This window comes from Lynx rufus, unplaced genomic scaffold, assembly GCF_022079265.1.
Source record: "Lynx rufus isolate CCGP_SWC_20201006 ecotype Redwood Valley unplaced genomic scaffold, mLynRuf1.p SCAF_5, whole genome shotgun sequence".
In the NCBI taxonomy this organism is placed as follows: Eukaryota; Metazoa; Chordata; class Mammalia; order Carnivora; family Felidae; genus Lynx; species Lynx rufus.
The window spans coordinates 59,054,133-59,072,735 of NW_025814867.1; positions in this window are offsets into that span (position 1 = coordinate 59,054,133).

The following is an 18,603-nucleotide window of genomic DNA, read 5'->3' on the forward strand; positions in this document are numbered from 1 at the left end:
AGCTGTGCTTAGCAACAAAATGCCAGATGGCACGGAGACATCAATTGATTAGTACTCAAGAACAATGTCACCTACCAGAATGGACTACAGACAAATTGACAAAGACAATGCTATGTTTGCAGGCCTGAATGAAGAAGCCCTTTAAATAGATTTATGGCTGCATTTTTAAATGTGTGCTGTTCGGAAAGTTTTGTTTGTAGGATAAGGCTACAGTCTTAATTATATAACCATGCGTGCTTTGCTGGAATCCATTTTTTTAGTGCTTAATCCTCTTGTCTACACATCTAGAAGGATAATATAACATGTTAAAGGTCTCCGTTGTCTGCCACCGCAAATCCAAAATTATCCACCCTCTCCTTAAAATGCATTCTTAGTCACCTTTTTGTGATAATCAGTCAACATTGTAAACTTGGGCCAAAGAGGATAGCCAATAGAAGCATTGCCTGAAGAATTCTGGAATTCACAAGCTGTCAGCATGAGTTATCTGTCCACAAAGAATGTCTTTTATGAGTAAGTCTTGTTTTTATAGAAGGCATTTATTATTGTATTTGGCATCATTTTATATAGCATATCTTGAATTGTTTGCACTCAAACTTGGGCTATAAGCTTTATCTGATGGCCTTAGAATGGATGCCAATATTTGAAAAATACACATGTCAGATTACTCAGCTTAGTTTTGGTAACTAAATCATTCTGACTTTTCAAAAATATTCCTGGGAAACTCGTCAATTGTTATAGCTTCTCAAATTTATTTTAAGAGATTCTGGTATGTTAGTGAAAATTCTGCTTCAACAAATACAACTTATTGCTGTTATTTAAAATGCATGGATGACCTGTAACTGTTTTTTGTTTTTGTTTTTTAAGATAGTGTGCATTTACTTGGGTGCAATATAATATCACTTTGGACATGGAATTGATCTATTTATCTGAGAAGTTAACAAAATGCCTCACTTGCTGCAAGGGCAGGCTTTACTTGGAAGATCCGAGAAGTTTATTAGAGAAGATAAGTCCATGAGTCCTACTGCTTCTGGTTTTGTTATACATTTTAACTCTGAAAACATGACTTTATTATCTGTAATTCACCTCATTGTCTCTTGGAGCATATTTTCCTGCTGATGGTGTTGACAGAGGAGTGGACCTTTCATTGGCTTATTAAGTATAATTTGATCTCTTTTGGTTTAATATAGTTGTTTTCCTTAAATATTTAGTCCATATAAAGTTTAAGCATACTATCAGGATATTTTCTGTTTCAAAGGTCTCTTCTTATCATGACTCTCCATTTTGATACCTTGGTTCAGAGTGAAACTTTTTAATCTCTGTGGAAGGCATTGTCTATGCACATCTTCCTGTCCTCCCTGATCTCTGAGCTGACAGTCACTCTTGAACTGATGTCCGCCCTGGTGTAGCAAGTTTGGTCTGGTTTTAGACCATCAGGCTGGTACTCGTTGATGACACTGGGTAGCTCCACTGCCTCACATCACAAGGTTTACCAGATTCTGCTGCTCCCTTATTTCACCTTGAGGCACCTTGCAGGTCACAAGTTCTCGGGGTTACCTCGTGTTTGCATGCTCAGAGAGTAATTGAAGAGCTCTGTAGCTCTTGCATGCTTAAGCAAGCTGTGAGATAGATCCCAGTGGCACCATCTCCAGTTCTCCTTCTGCTTGTGAATGTCAAGCTGCTAGTTCTATTCTCCTGTGGTTGCAATGAGTGTCAGGTTCCAGATCTTCTCTTTCAGCTTGCTCCAGCTTTTCCGCATCCCCGATGGGGCCTTTGATCCCTTATCAGAGACCTACTCAATAACCTAACAAGCCTTCTATTGTATATATTTATATTTCTGTCACTGTTACGTACACTTATTTCCTTTCTAAGTCACAGTAAAGCTGTCCTGATATCATTTATATACTATGTTCTCTCTATACGTTGGTGTTGGCAAAATGTCACGCTCAGACCTCTAAATTTCATCTCGATATTTAAAAATAAGCTCTTAAAAAGCACGAAAAAATAAAGACCATGTTTATTATCTTCTGGTAGATTAAAAAATATCTAACTTGAAATTCAAAATTAATCAATGCATACTTTATTTAGGCTGAATTTAAACTTCTTCTGAAACTAATGCACAATCAATGGGTATGGAAGCCAAGATACAACTGAGATATTGGGAATAGAATTCTATTATATTACCTCAATTTCATCCTACCCCAGTAAAACAATATTTTCTTGAAAAAGACCCTTAATCTTATGTAAGGTGTAAAATACTTAGTCTTATGCCATTTTGTACTAGACGTTGAGGGCTAAGTATTGTCAAACTTGATTTTTCTATCACTTGCCATTTCTCCAACATCTGAACACTAGAGGACATTAGTCTTATCCTAGAACAGTGATTTTCAAATTACATCAGAATCATTTTCAGGGCTTGGTGGAGCAAATCCCTAGGAACTAGTCTCAGAGTTTCTGGTTCAGTAGGTCTGCAGTGGGCCTAAGAATGTTCATTTCCTTCACCAGTAGCTATGCCACCAGCGTAGGCAAAACTTTCTTTGAGTAGTTATGCAGCGTTTTTCCAGTTATGAGTCACAATTGCATCTGATTCAAGAGGAATGCAAGTGACCTTACATCCTAAATAATGACAAGACTCTTCACTGACTTCCCAAGACATCTCCAGAGGGACTTAGTGTCTGCCTTACCAATAGCACATTTTCTTTCTAAGCTGATTATGAATACCAATATTTTCCTACATATTCCAACCTCTTCACATATTCTTTAGGCCAAAACACTAAGGGATTGAGCTGTGGAAACTTGTATTCTATATCCAAAAAGAGGTACCATATTTTGAAAGTTCTAATTCCAAGAACCAAGTTTAAAGGTTGTTTTCTATGCCCTTTATTTTTCTTTTCTCCTTTTTTTCTTTGTCCTTCCACTCCCACCCACCCATGAATAACCTGATTTTTCATTGGCATAATACTTTTATTCCTTAAAGGGTCATGACCTTGGGTTCAAATGACTAGGCTTCTATTTTCTTTCCCGGGGATTAGTAATACCTCTGTGGTGTCAACATAAATCCCCATGAGTAACAAGTCTGGGATGTTTACACCTCTATAGTCCAGTAGCTAAGGTCTTTCCCTTCATATCATTCTAACTTCATAAATTCTCTGTGTTATTCAAAAGGCTTACAAAAAGTCCAGAAATAAATATTGAAGCACTGTGTTGGTTGTTTGGATGGAGTTCTGAAAAATCTTGCAGCACAGATGAGAATCATTTTCCTGAGATGACTCACGAGCAACCTGCAGGAAATTGTTGATGAAAGCCCTTTTCAGGTGATGATGAGAAGTATAGCCTACATGATTCCTCAGCCCAGCACACATGAAGCACGTGCTCATGTGGGAACAGACAATGCTTCATGTATTGGTGAGAATCCCATGTAACTCTGATGGTGGTGTGACCCATGCTGGCCAGGCTTATGATGCTGTATTTGCTTCTCCATACATGGCCTCCATTAAGTCTCATCTCTTATAGCAGTGTCTTATCCTAAACCCCATTCCATGCCAGATAAGGTACATCTTCCTGGGTCTAAGTAATATGTCTTTCTTTATCATCTCTTCAAATTTTATTGTGACATAAGCTTATGTTCTTCTATGCTAAGTGCCTTCAATTTAGCTTTTCAAGAATACTGTGTTCTCTTAACAAAGCCCATCCCTTATAATCAAAAGCTTTGACTATATTATGTTATATCATATTATATTATATATTATATTATTATAGTATATTTTAGAAAAAGAGAGAGCACAAGTGTGGGAGAGGGGCAGAGGGAGAGAAGGGATCCCAAGCAGGCTCCACACTCAGCACAGATCATGACCTGAGCCAAAATCAAGAGTCAACTCTCTGAGCCATCCAGATGTCCCAAAAGCTTTGACTTTAAAATAGGCTCCCCAAAGCCTATATTGTAAGGATATTTTCCTTTACTTCTTTTTCTATTTCTGCCATAATAGCATTTCTCAAGTCAGTATGCGTAGCCCCAGTGTGGTCTGGAACTTCTGTAACTAAGGCAACATGACGTTAGGTGCAGAAAGGCAGTCACCTTGATTCATTGCTATAATTCCAGTTAAATAATAGCTAAGGCATAATAATTAATATAAAAATGCAAAAAGCAGGATTCAGTAAACAATGCTTCTTATCAGATACATGCTCCAATTTCACAAGAGGATACCTCTTAGTTGTAAGAACATGATAATGCAGGACAGTTTCCTTCAATGATAGACATAAGGTCTTGTTGATCATTCTACACCCATTAATTAGCACAGTGATTTTAAAATGATAAATTTCAATTTTTTTAATTAAATAAATTAACAGAAGAGGTAGATGTGTATAGTAGGCATTCCTGGCCACTTTAGTTGTTATGGAAAATGGCAATAATCTCAGGTACTGAAGATTAACTTATGGTAGAGTTTCTTAAAGTTTTTGAATTTTGGATTCTTCTATATATTTAAAAATCATTGAGAATTTCAAATAGCTTTTTGATGTGATTTGTATATATTAATATTCACAGTACTAGAATTTAAGATAGAGAAATGTTTAAAATGTATGAATTCATTTAAAATAGTAATAAGCCCATCACATGTTCATTTAAATCCATTTTAAACAAAATAACTCGGCTTTCTAGATCACAAAACAGTTTAGTCAGAAAAGCAGTGTTGATATTTTTGAAAATATTTGTAATGTCTGTCTTAACAGACGGTAGGATTTCCACATCTGTTTCAACATTCAATCCGCTGTGATATCACATGTCATGTAGCTTCTGGAAAACTCCACTGTACACTCATAAGCTAAAGAGTGTGAAAAAGGCAAATAAAGTCTCCATGTCATGAAAATAGTTTTGACATTATAGAACCCCTGAAAAAGTCTCCTTGAAACCCAGGGATCCCTAGACCATATTTTTTAAATGTTGACTTGGTTATTTCTTGACAGTTTTCTTGTTTTGTTATAGCAACTAAACACAATACCTCAACATGAGAAAAATAAGTAAAAGTAAAGAGTGAAGAGAGGAAAATTAATAAAAATACAATAAATTCAAGGAATTAAAAATAGCTCCTACATTTTTTATTGACTAAGTAAGGTATTATTATATTCCTCTTAATCAGAAAATGATAATTTATGGTCCACATAAATTAAATCAAAATATTACAGAGTTTAAGTTCCAGTTTTCAATATTATCACAGTTTGTCTCCATGGAAGTCACTGATAACATTTAAAAATTTTATAATAGAGACATGGAAGTTATTATATGTCAATCAAGTTTATACCTTGTTCAAGCAACTCTCAAGTGTGCCTAGGTAACAAGTGTTCGTAATTCAGTTTAGAAATATAAAACCAAAGACAGGTGGAACATAATTTAGTTTGCAATTCATCACTATTGATTTGCAGACGTAAAGTTCAATAATGACTGCCAATATGATATATATATGGACAGATGAGAATTTCTCATGTATAACTTGAAATGTCAAGTTTAAAATGAAGTTAAAATAATTAGTAATATTTGTGTATGTTCCTTATGGTCCCATGTCTGCCTCACTGAATTTTTAGAAAGCATGTTTGTATGTACATGTGCTACGTGTATGAGAGACAAAGACAGAAAGGCAAAGAGACATATAGTAAATGTAAGTAAATTAGGGCCTAGAATATGCTAGGATTCATGTGTTTTTCTCCATATATAAATCAGAGAAACTAATAATTGTGTTTGGAGCTAAGATTCATACGCCAGAATGTTAGATTCTTAAATATTTCAATAGCAAAGAACCAAGATATAGATTGTTATGATCCATGTTTCTGCCAGTTATTTGTATTCATATTATGTCAAGTGATTTATCTGCCTCTCTTGGGAATCATCACTCAACATTCTAAGTCACTAGCTCCCTATTAATATCATCTTAAAGTCTTTTACAACTCAAGTTGAGTGCCTCTGTGCTTTTGGAATAAAATATTTTTTCCAGAGTGGCCCAGTTAACCTGCTATTCTGTGACCTGTATTTCAAGGAGAATTAACATAGCACCATAATTCATATGTCTTGATATCAACATTTTATTTTTCACTTGAAACAACATTTTCTCCATATAACAAATTGAAGTTTTTCTCCTGACAGCCTGGAGATCACTGTGGTTGGAAATGAAAATCTTATTGAGATCTGGGAAGCTAGTTTTGTAAATTCCTTGAAGCCTGAGTGTTTTCATCTCCTTTTATTAAAATGAATAAACTCTAAATTGATCTTTTCCATCAAAAACTTCTCTTAGAAATATTCTACCTGAATGACTGAGACCACTAAATATATTTACTTCCTAGGGAATGCATCACCCTTAAAGCAAGCAGCATCTCTAAACATTACTAAAGGGAATCTCACCATTTAAGCGTCTTGCACAACAGGAGGCTCTGTCGTTCTCTGAATGTGCAAGTGGTATGTGATCATGAAAATCTCATTACAAGCATCTGTGCAAAGTTTCCAGAGTCATGCCATGATTTCTACATACTGGATAATTTATCATAGTGCCATCTGTTTAAAAAACATGGTTGCCAATATGGATGGATGATCAAGAAAATAAATTATTTTGTGTCTTTATGTAAATGCTCTTGATGATATATGCATGTGAAGTCTCCATAGATCATTAGCTTCTAAAGGCCAAGTAACATTGCAAAGATGGAGTAATCCTTGAAAATAAACATAATTCCAATCAAAGCAATGACTCTTAATGAAAATGATAACCAAGTATTAGTTGTTCTGGTCAGTGCATGAAGAAAAACAGTATGAAGAAAGGTAACAAAGTGACAATATTTGGGGAAAAAAGTCCTTGTATCTAGATTTTATTTTTGTCTCTTGCCATTTGTACTGGTATCATATGGATATAACTTATTTCCTTAGAAACAGAGTCTATATACATAATTACTTAATTTGTATGTAATTACAACTTTTGCTCCCAAGCACATTGTGATCAACAATGAAAATAGAATGCAAGTCCTGCAAGATCTCATATCTCACCTTAAATTGTGGCTCATAGAAATTCTGGCTATAAGGAATTTTGAAGTCATCCAGTCTGGTTCTTTTATTGATGGGGAAATTAGTATTCAGTGTGATTAAGTATTCATGTGACAGAGATAGTTGTATTAGTCTGGGTTTTCCAAAGAAATGGAGAGAAACAAAGAAACAGATAGAATTCAAGGAATTGGCTCACCTAACTGTGAAGGTGCAAGTCTAAAATCTGTAGGGCAGGCCAGCATGCCAGAGACCCAGGGAAGAACTACAGCCTGAATCCAAAGGCAGTACACTGACAGAATTCCTTCTTGCTTAAGACAGGTCAGTCTTTGCTCTTTTAAGGCCTTCAACTGATCGGATGAGGCTTACCCATATTATAAAGTAATCTGCTGTAGTCAAATTTAATGATTTAAATGTTAACCTCATCAAAAACACGCCTTCACTGAAACTTCCAGAATAATGATTGGCCAAATCTCTAGGCACTACCACTGAACCAACCTGACACGTAAAAATTAACCATCACACTAATGTATATGCTGCACCTTCAATGTTTTATTAACAATGATTGGAGAACTGTTTGGGTTTTTATATATTTTCTCCCACAAGTATTTGTTACACAACACCTGCCCTTTAAGGAATTCATTATGAAATTGGCATTACAAAGTATATGTTTAAAAAATGTCTTAAGTGTATGACTTCCCTATTAACTGAACTAAGATGCCTACTTAAGTAATTGGTTTTAAGATGTTGAATAAATACTAGATAATACATTTGTCTAGAATTTTTTACACTGCTTATAAAATCTGTATGTAATCTTTACTCTAGATCTATTTTAAAAGAAAAAGTACATTAATTTATAAGAGTAAGAATATTACTAAAACGTTTGCACCATTAATCACATATGTTAAAAGGAACCTTCTCAAATAGACTTGGTGACACCATATCTTGTTTTTATTCTAGAGAGAGAGAGAACAAGGGCACATGTGCGAGCGGGGGGGCGGGGGGGCAGAAGGAAAGAGAGAATAAATCTTTTTTTTTTTTAATTTTTTTTTTATATATGAAATTTATTGACAAATTGGTTTCCATACAACACCCAGTGCTCATCCCAAAAGGTGCCCTCCTCAATACCCATCACCCACCCTCCCCTCCCTCCCACACCCCATCAACCCTCCGTTTGTTCTCAGTTTTTTAACAGTCTCTTATGCTTTGGCTCTCTCCCACTCTAACCTCTTTTTTTTTTTTTTCCTTCCCCTCCCCCATGGGTTCCTGTTAAGTTTCTCAGGATCCACATAAGAGTGAAACCATATGGTATCTGTCTTTCTCTGTATGGCTTATTTCACTTAGCATCACACTCTCCAGTTCCATCCACGTTGCTACAAAAGGCCATATTTCATTTTTTCTCATTGCCACGTAGTATTCCATTGTGTATATAAACCACAATTTCTTTATCCATTCATCAGTTGATGGACATTTAGGCTCTTTCCATAATTTGGCTATTGTTGAGAGTGCTGCTATGAACATTGGGGTACAAGTGCTCCTATGCATCAGTACTCCTGTATCCCTTGGATAAATTCCTAGCAGTGCTATTGCTGGGTCATAGGGTAGGTCTATTTTTAATTTTCTGAGGAACCTCCACACTGCTTTCCAGAGCGGCTGCACCAATTTGCATTCCCACCAACAGTGCAGGAGTGTTCCCATTTCTCCACATCCAAGAGAGAATAAATCTTAAGCAGGCTCCAGGTGCAGCCTGGAGCCTGACTTGGGGCTCAATTCCATGACCTAAGCCTAAACATGATCATGACCTAAACCAAAATCAAGAGCTGGGTGCTCAGACAGCTAGGCCACTCACGTGCCCCAGTGACAATATATTTTAATTAAATGTACATTTAAGCCCTTAATATGCCATTCTTTTGTATTTCTGTGTCCATTTCTCCTACTCCTTCTCTGCTTTTGACTGATGTTTATTCTTCAAAGCGAAACTTAACCATTTCTTGCTCTTCTATTTTCTGTTGGCTCCCCTTTCTCCGTGTTCCCAGAGCACCATGTACATGTTGCAATCCTGCCAATCTCCTATGGCATCGTTTACAAGTTTAAGTGGATCAATATCTTCCCAATAAATATCCTAACACACTTAGTTCCCTATGAATAGTATTCATACTATCAAAGCACTAGTCAAAAATGTCTGGAACTACAAAAGGAAACTTTTCAGTCCTTAGGACTGACCTTGGGAAATGTATTAAATGAAATAGAATTCAACTTTCTGATGAGCATAAGTGTAGATTTCACTATGACAGCTATATTTATTAATGTTTCTTTCCTTCTTTATTAAAAAAGTAATGTTTATCCAATGTTATATTTTAAGATATAATATCAAGCTTTCCTTCAAGGTTTTCTCAAGAATGTGGCATTTGATTTCAACAATTTTATTAAGGACTGAAAAAATGTATTTGAAATATATAATGTTCATTTCTCTGAGTGTAAAATATTTGATTAAATGTATTGTGTCTCATTCATCTATCAGTGGTACCTGTTATCTGCTATAATTTACTACCCAATAATTGTTATTTTAAAAACACTAAATAAATCAGATATACTATGGGATGGCTACTAAAAAGGTTTGGTTTTGGATTTCTACCAATGTTAACCATAATAAAATTACAAATTTGCTTTTCTATACCCTCAGCACTTTTTAACACCCACTTTGCCACCTACACATTTTTATATATGACTAAATTCAGGAGCCCCGTGCTATCTTTATTTCTTCCCATCAAAAAGATTCTGATTTAAGTATCTGTCATTAGCAAGTGTTTAATAATATAAATGCATTCATTACATAATATTGTCAAAAAGATATCTAACATAGAAATACCAACACAAGTGGGTAGAGACAAATGTAAATTAATATTGATTGTAAAGGTTATATTTGATATTTATGTACCTTTTATTTCGAAAATTATAAGAATAAATTATCAATACCTCATATGTAGATAGAACTGCATATTGTAGTAAATACATTCATTATGCTCTCAAACTTGATCTTCCTCCCCAAAATCTGTGACAATTTAAGGCGCTCTTTAGTGTTCACTGGGTGAAGAAAATCTAACTGGCATAGTTCAGTTTTCAAGCAAGATTAGCAAAGTCATATCTTTTAGTTTATGAACTAGCAGTTGCCCAATCCTAGTATGGTAGAATGTGACTGGGAAAGTAGGAGAAATGGATTCCTTTGGTAAAAATCACTGTTGACAGCATCCTTTAAGTGTTTTTACCATGGGCAAACCACCAAGGTTTGCAAACTCAGTGTATTAGTTAGCTACTGCTGTACAGCAAATTACTGCAAATTTAGAGGCTTAAAACAACACAGATTTGTTATCTTAAAGCTTCCACGGGTCAGGAGTCTGGGTGCAGCTTAGCCTCCTTATTTGCTTATAAGGTATAAACTATTTGCTTATAATGATATAATCATTAAATATTACAGTCTCATAAGGCTGCCATACAGGTCAGCTGGTGATGCATTCTCATCTGGAGGCTTTATTGGGAAAGAATCTGTTTTCAAACACACTCAGGTTTTTGACAGACTTCATTTCTTCGCAGCTATAGGGTTGACTGCCTCTCTTAATGTAGCTGGCTAAAAGTTCAAGGTCATCCTCAGCTGCTAGGAGTTGCCCTAGTTCCTAGAGGTTGCCCAGTTGCTAGTCACAGTGGCTTTCCCAACATATCATTTAACCTCATCAAGTCAACAAGGAGAGTCTAGAGCAAGTATGCTAGAGAGACGGAATTTTATTTAATGTAACATATCCACAGGAGTGATATCCATCATCTACCTTTGCCAGTTTCTGTTGGTTAGAAGCAAGTCTGTTGGTTAGAAGCAAGTGTGGTTCTATCCACACTCAGAGGGAGAGTTTTCCACAAAAGCATGGATCTCAGTTGGCTGGAATCACAGTGTAGGAACAGAGGGATCTTAGAGTATGTCAGCTGTGTTCAGTAGAGATAGGTTTTATCATCCCCAGATGAAAACAGCTGAACTAAAATTTTCTCTCAAGTCTTACACCACTAGCAAATAATGACACTAAGACTTAAAAATAAATCTTTCTTGTTCCTGGAAGGAAAATCTTAGTACGGTGAAAAGTTTATATCTGGCTCTTTCTCTTGGTTCTGTGACTTTTATTGCACCTTTCAGCATCATAGGCCAGTTCCACCCTGGTTCCACCTCCCACTCCCCCTTCATCCCTGGCCTCCACTCAGTATTCACCCCTGTACCTTGTTGGTAGATGATGTGTTTCAGATGCCTGCACTCCACACCTGCTTCTGAAATTTAACATATAGAGATGCAAGCCATGGGAAATATGCCCCTAGGATACTTTCAGGGAAAAGAGACCCCGAGGCAAGCAGAAAATAAAATAACTCAATAGAGAGCAGAGGAAAATTGAAGAACAGAGAAAATAATATGATTAAAATGAAAAAAAAAAGTCTCTCCTCCTTATGTTCTGCATGTTATATCTGGGATTTTTAAAATTTCAGACATGGCTATAAGTACAAAATTGTAGGTGGCAAATTACTTCCCTGAGGGCTGCATATTTTAAAAATGTAAAAAGGAAGCAGGCTGCTCTCTATTTCTCCCCCTTTGTGCAAGATGAGGGGTGACCCTGGATGGAGGTGAGCATGGACGCAATATAAAGATCTGGATGAAAGAGCAAAGAGCCCAACTAGAGCCCAAACAAATCATCGACATGAAGGGAACAGAGGCTGAGGTACAGGCCTGAAGTATGAAGCCAGGGACCAAAAAAGACAGGTTCAGAGAGCTGGCTAAGCACGAGGGCCTTTGAAGTGTTATCCTGGGAAAATACCCAACAACTGGGTTGTGTCTATGGATGATTTCTTGCTGCTCGATTAGCTCGCCGCATGTGTCAGGGGTATAACAGAGTATGGCGGATAGAAGGCATGTATCCTGCAGCACCAGGGAATCCTGAACGCCCTTTGTTTTTGTCATCTTATGTGTGACTACTCATTCATTCATCAGATATGGCAGTGAATTAAAGAGACAAGAATGCCTTCTCTCCTGGAGTTTATATTCCAGTCAAGGGAATCCAACTCTAACATAATAAATATGTATATTATATGGTGATAGGTGATGAGTTCCTTGGGAAACAAGTAATAAGGCAAGGGTTTCCAGGAGTAGTGAGCTAATTATTAGTCTTCACTGAGACGGTGACATTAAAAAAAAAAAATCTTGAAGGAAGTGAGGGTAAGAGCTGAACAGATATACTCTGAAGTGGGATCATACCTGCCGTGTATGAGGAATAGCAAGGAGGCACGTGTGTCTGGGTGGAGTGAACAAGAGGGTAAGTAGTTGTAGATTAGGATAGAAGGTAATAGGAAACCTTATCAGGTCGGATCTTGTAGGCCATTAATAGGGTTTGGGCTTTTACCCTGAGTAAATGAGAAGCCCCTGGAAAGTTTTGACAAATGACAAGAAGCCCAGAGATTTCATTAGTCCTATGTTACACCTACAATCAGGCTTCAGGGTCTTCCCTTGTCAGTGATTTCTGTCTCTATGCCTTTCTACCTGCAAGCAATAATAATCCTATCAGACATACAGAAGTCTCCTGACCTTGTATCTGCCCTCAACTTCAGCAGCAGATAGCCACATGCATTCTTTTAATATGGCTTGGAAAATAATACACAGGGATTGACAAATACCCTTTTAACCAAGCGTTACTGGATGAATGTCTTTTTACTTTATTTTTCACATTGATGTTTTGGTATTGTAATAACATTTAAAAAATCTGTCGAAGTCTGCAAAGAACTCTTTTAATGAATTTGTATATCATCAAACTCCAGTGATAGTGATCTGTGTTACATAAGGTCCAAGACTGCAGCCAGTGATGCCTACAATTCATGTCCTGATTTCACATATTTTCTTCATATGCATTTTGTCTCTTTCGTAAATAGAGAAGGGCCTTCTTTTATGCTCCTGATTTCAATGTTCCCTGGACATTTCTTTCTTCTTCTTCCACCACTACTTTTACTCACACAGGCAGAACCAATTATCTGGTTGCTAGATAATAGGTATTATTATGAATTTTTTGGTTTGACCTGTGTATCAAAAAATACAAGCATTGGGAATTTTATTTCTTCTGCACCTCCACGTCAAACCAGTATAAGACAGACAACAGAATAAGCATGTTTGCTCTACAGTCTTCAACCTTTTGCAAAAACCTGAACTGAGGGTTAATCCATTTGACTCTTGTTTTTAAACTGTATTCACCAAGGTAGCTTTGGAAAGCTGACATTTTGGACTTTTTTTTATCTTTTTCTCAATGCTAGGAATGTTGGGGGTGGTCAGAAATGTTTATTAGGTCTCTTCAAGTCCTAGATACTCTTCATAGATTGAAATATTACATTGGTCTCAAGAAACAAAATATTTGGAACTATGGTAACTAAAAGATAAGATCCTTGAGAAGCCATGATTTGCCATTGTTTGCAGCTATGTGCTGCAATTTTCCTTTTAAGTTTCATTTTTTTTTGCAATGGTAATATGCTGCTACTAGATGATAATATTGCCACATAGTCTAGACTTCAAGGCTTCAACTCTTTTGATTGAGCTGGAATAAGTAAGCATATCATTTATGACACAGAAAAATGACCAGTGTAAAACTCTATCTTAAAATCCAAACAAAAGACATCAGCATAGATCACTCTATTTTTTGACGACATTTATATATGAGGAATTTATGCATAGATCTCATTTGTGTAAATCAGTGAGCTATTACCAATGCATATACCCATAAAGCCAACAACCCAACTGATACAAATAACACTTCCATTACCTCGGAAACTTTCAGGTAACTTTTACATTATATGATTTTTTTTTATATTACCTGTTCTTAATTTTAAGGGGAATTTTACACACAAAAGTGGGAAAAGACCTTATTTAGAAAACGAGAGGCTATCCAATATTAAGTATAGTTCAAAAAATATGCCTCCCCATGAATCACAAGGAGGAGGCGGGAGTAGATATACTAGCTTGGCCTGTGGAGTGTTACTGATGAGACTGTGTTGTGCAAATGAATACTATTAATAGAAAAAAAATGGGGGGGGGGGGGAATGTAGAACATTTAATGAAATAATAATAAGTCCCCATAAAGCAACATGATACTTCCTCAGTGTCTCTCAACCAGTATCTCTTGTGGAAACATTAATCTTAAACACAAAAATAGACTTTATCTATTTGTTGATTTCAAGGCAGAAGTCGTGAAACCTGAGACCTTTCTTGTTAGACCCAACTGAAAGATAGATGTAGTTTAGCTAAGTGACAGCGCATCTCTCCATCTTATCAGTTGTCTCCCATGTGTGGTACAAGGGAGAAAAGAGCTATCTGTGTGGGTGGGTCCTCTCTGTAGAAGGGTTTCTACCACTCTTGGGATGTTTACTCCCCCCTCCCAGATTTATTGAGATATAATTGCTACATATCGTTGTGTAAGCAAAAGGTGTATAAGGTGATGATTTGATACAAGTATATATTGTAAAATGATTACCACAGAATTAGTTAATACATTCTATCATATCATTACTGTTTGTGTGTGTGTGTGTGTGTGTGTGTGTGTCTGTGTGTGTGGTGAGAACATTTAAGTTGTATTCTCTTAGCAACTTTCATATATATGATATAGTATTGTTAACTACAATCAGCATACTATATCTTAGATCCCTAGATTTTACTCATCTTCTAATTGCAAGTTTGTACCCTCTGACCAATATCACCCCATTTCTCACAACCCCCAGCCTCTGGTAACCATTCTGTTCTCTCTTTCTATGCATTTGTCTTTTTAGACTCCACATGTAAGTGATCTCATATAGTATTTGTCTTTCTCTGTATGAGTTATTTCACTGAGCATAATGTGTGCTTTCATCAAAAGGAAGGAAATAAAAATTCACTCATGAAGATTAACAAATTACTCACTCTTTCTAGACATTTCAGCTGAAGTTTTCCAGCTAGACATATTTTGATATTTTATTTTTTGCTCCCCTAAAATGGCTTGGCAATTTGCAACATTTACAAAAATGCAAATTACTGTCATAAAAATAGCTCTAAAGATATTATATGTTAAGAAAATTATCAACCAAGAAACAAAACAAAACTCAAATAACTCAAACAGATTAAATGAAATTTTAAATAATATATTATCAAAATAAATAGTAAGCATTAAGGGAAGCTGCTTCTAAACATCTTTAATATAGAGTGCTGTTCTATGCCCGTTAGATGGTGATGATGATGATAGCAGAACTTAATGGCTCCTTCCTAGTGCCAGACTCTTAGGTAAATGCTTTACATGAATCACCTCATTGCATCCTTACCTGGAAATAAGCATCATTATTATCCCTGGTTTGTGGTTAAATTAACTGAGACATCCGGGAGCCTGGGGGCTCAGTTGGTTGAGCATCTGACTCTCGATTTTGGCTCAGCTCATGATCTCCAGGTTTGTGACATCAAGCTCCATGTCGGGCGCTGCACTCGCAGCATGGAGCCTGTTTGGAATTCTCTCTCTCCCTCTCTTTCTGCCTCTACTCTGCTCTCTCTCTCTCTCTCTCTCTCTCTCTCTCAAAATAAACAAATAAACTTAAAAAAATTAACTGAGACTGAACTCTGTTAAATTATAGATACCTATGGTGGCCCAACTGAAAAGCAGCGGAGCCAGTAATCAAAACTAAACAGTATGAGTCCAAAGACCTTCAACTCAACTCTCATGGCAATGCGCATGACCTATGAACGATTTGCACCAGCGTTCATGAAACACGCACTCTTTGGCCTCACACCAGCTCCTTTATGTGTTCATCTAAAGGTAATAATTAAAATTGGCTCAATTCACAGTAATTCTTAAAACAACTCCAGTGCGTATGTTCTCATAAGAGCTAAAGACAAGGAATAAATAACATATCTGCAAAGACAAGGAATAAATAATAAGACCAATTTCTCTATTAAGTCAGATTTTGGAATGGGGTAGAAACAATTTATGTCTACTTTCATTATCTATGAAAATTGGCCAAATACTATGGCATTAGAAGAAGTGAGTTTGTTTTTACTAAATATGAAATTATTTTTAATGTATTAGAATCCAATGATTTTCAACTATTTGCCTGTCCCTCCACACACCTAAGTAATAGAATGCACTGTCAGTAAGAGTGGCTGACTAAAGCATCGAATAAGATGTGTATAAGAAGAACACTGTTGGTGGGGGGCCTGCTTAATTAAAATGATCTCCTTACATCATTCTGATACAACCCCTGGTTTAGCTGAGAATCCTTGGTGTCATTTTTGTCAACCACTACTACTGCTAATTTCAATAGTGTGCTATTTTGAATCTTGGTAAAAAAAATCGCAGAATATATTACTGGCAATATTCATAAAAGTATTTATTTGTAAATCGAGCATCATCTGTATAGTAACTGAACCACAAGATTTTCAGAAACTAGCTGAGAGAAGAGTCCATTTTATCTTGTTTCATTAGAGGAGGACCAAAACCAATTTGCTCTTCAGTGACAGGGAAAGTGTATTGTTTCCACACAAAATTATAGTTAATAAATTTTACTGTACAAATTATAATATTTATAAATAAAAAGTGATTTATAAAATATTGTCCTTTTTGACATAGAATATTCTGTTTGGTATGAATATATAATTTGTAATCAAAGTTCAATTATTTCAGAGATTATTTTGTACTTTATCACTTTACGTTCTAAATATTTTGATGCTGAAAAATCAATGATCAGTTCTAGTTTAGACTGACAGATATCTCCAAATTACACTGTCAGATATTTGAGTTACTTATTCTGAATAAAACCATAATGCCAAATGTTGCTACAGAGTGTAGAGGAAAGTGTCATATCAATTAAGATGAAATCAGTAATGATCCATATGTTAAAAAGCCATAATTGTCAAGTCTGAGTCATTACTCAGAAACCGGAGTGTTATATGTTCATGAATGTATCAGTGACATATTAACTATTTTCCTCTTTTTAAATCTACAGAAAAGAGTGATATAAAAGAAAAAAAACTACTTTTTTTGTCATCAAATTTCAAGCACTGTTTGAATTAATTTTTTTTATTGGTAAATGGATGCCCCTTAGACATGTGTCTATAATCATGGCTCTACCTTTCCACAACAATATAGGTACTGTCACAAGAGAGTGTCAGAAACCATCATTTTCTTTGTAACTTTCACACAGCACATTGCCTCTTGAAATCTTGTCTGTGCGGCACGTCTCTGTGAACATCTTTTATCAATCCTACTAAAATATAAGCTCTTTGAAGGTAGAGTCACAGTGTTATCTTTGTTTCCCTGTTTGTAGCATAGAGACTTGACAGTGGTAGATTTTGAGTAAAAATTGTACTTGCCCGTATTTGCTCTTCACATGAATGACCCGAGCAAAGAGGTTATGAAAACAAGCATTCCGCTTTCATGATATAAACCATGGGAGAGCAAGGACCTGTGGTTTCCACGAGCCGTTATCACAGAACTAGGCTATTTATAGTTGTCATAAGCACTTGTCTCAAAAACACAAAAATTTAAAAAGCATTTTCTCATGGGGATGTGGCTGAATTACAATGCTTCAAGGTTCTTCTCTCTCATACATTGTGAGAATTATTTAATACACTTATTCACTATCTACTCTGTGCAAGGCACTGAATAAGCAGGAGAGGAAAATGTCAGCATGCTCCCAGACTTTACTGAGCATCTCAGAACTATAGCGATCAGGATTCAACCTTAGGTTACCCGGTGAGGAACACTGTAAGTTAGGATAGAGGGAGTTAGAGGTAGCGTCTACACACTGTTCTGCGTGCCCCACTGGTGCAGGGTTAAGACTCTCTTGAAACATAGTGCGTTGTTTCAAAATACATTTCCAACATAAGATTGTGGGTCATGCATTCAATATGAAGTCAGCTCTCTCCTTCTTGAACATTTTCAAACAGAGTCTGAATGGGCTTTGATTCTTATTAAGGATCTTATAGTGGAGGTTTTATGATAGAGCTTTCTTGTTGATATTCAGGGTTATGTGGGATGGGAAGGAATTAGAGGCTGAAGTAGTAAGTCTTCTAATATCTCACTTGACCATGTTTCTGTGTGTCTGGAATTAGATTGCCAAACCAAAGTCAGAAAATCTGGGCAGGATTTTTTCTAAGCCTACATCACAGACAAAGGATATGGAAGTACAAAGATGGATTCAGTAAAATTCTAAGTTAAATAAATATTCTCAAATGCTATTAATTGAGCTATATTACTTCATTTTTCAAACCCAAGTTAGACTAACATTTTTAGATATTAGTGATGTCAAATTATAATTGATAACACATAAATAATTAATATATTCCTATATTAATTAGAAATTATGAATCAAAGTATATCTTATGTTTCTGTTAGCATTAATGTTTTGCTTATTAACCCCAATAGCTAGACCTTTCAGCTAAATACAATTTTCTTTCTTTTACCAAAAGAGAGCTGTGAAAAAAAATATAACAAAACTAACTGATTTTTAATTCTAAACTACGGAATATTTTTGCATTTAGACAATCTACTAAAAACAATACAGGGTGTGAT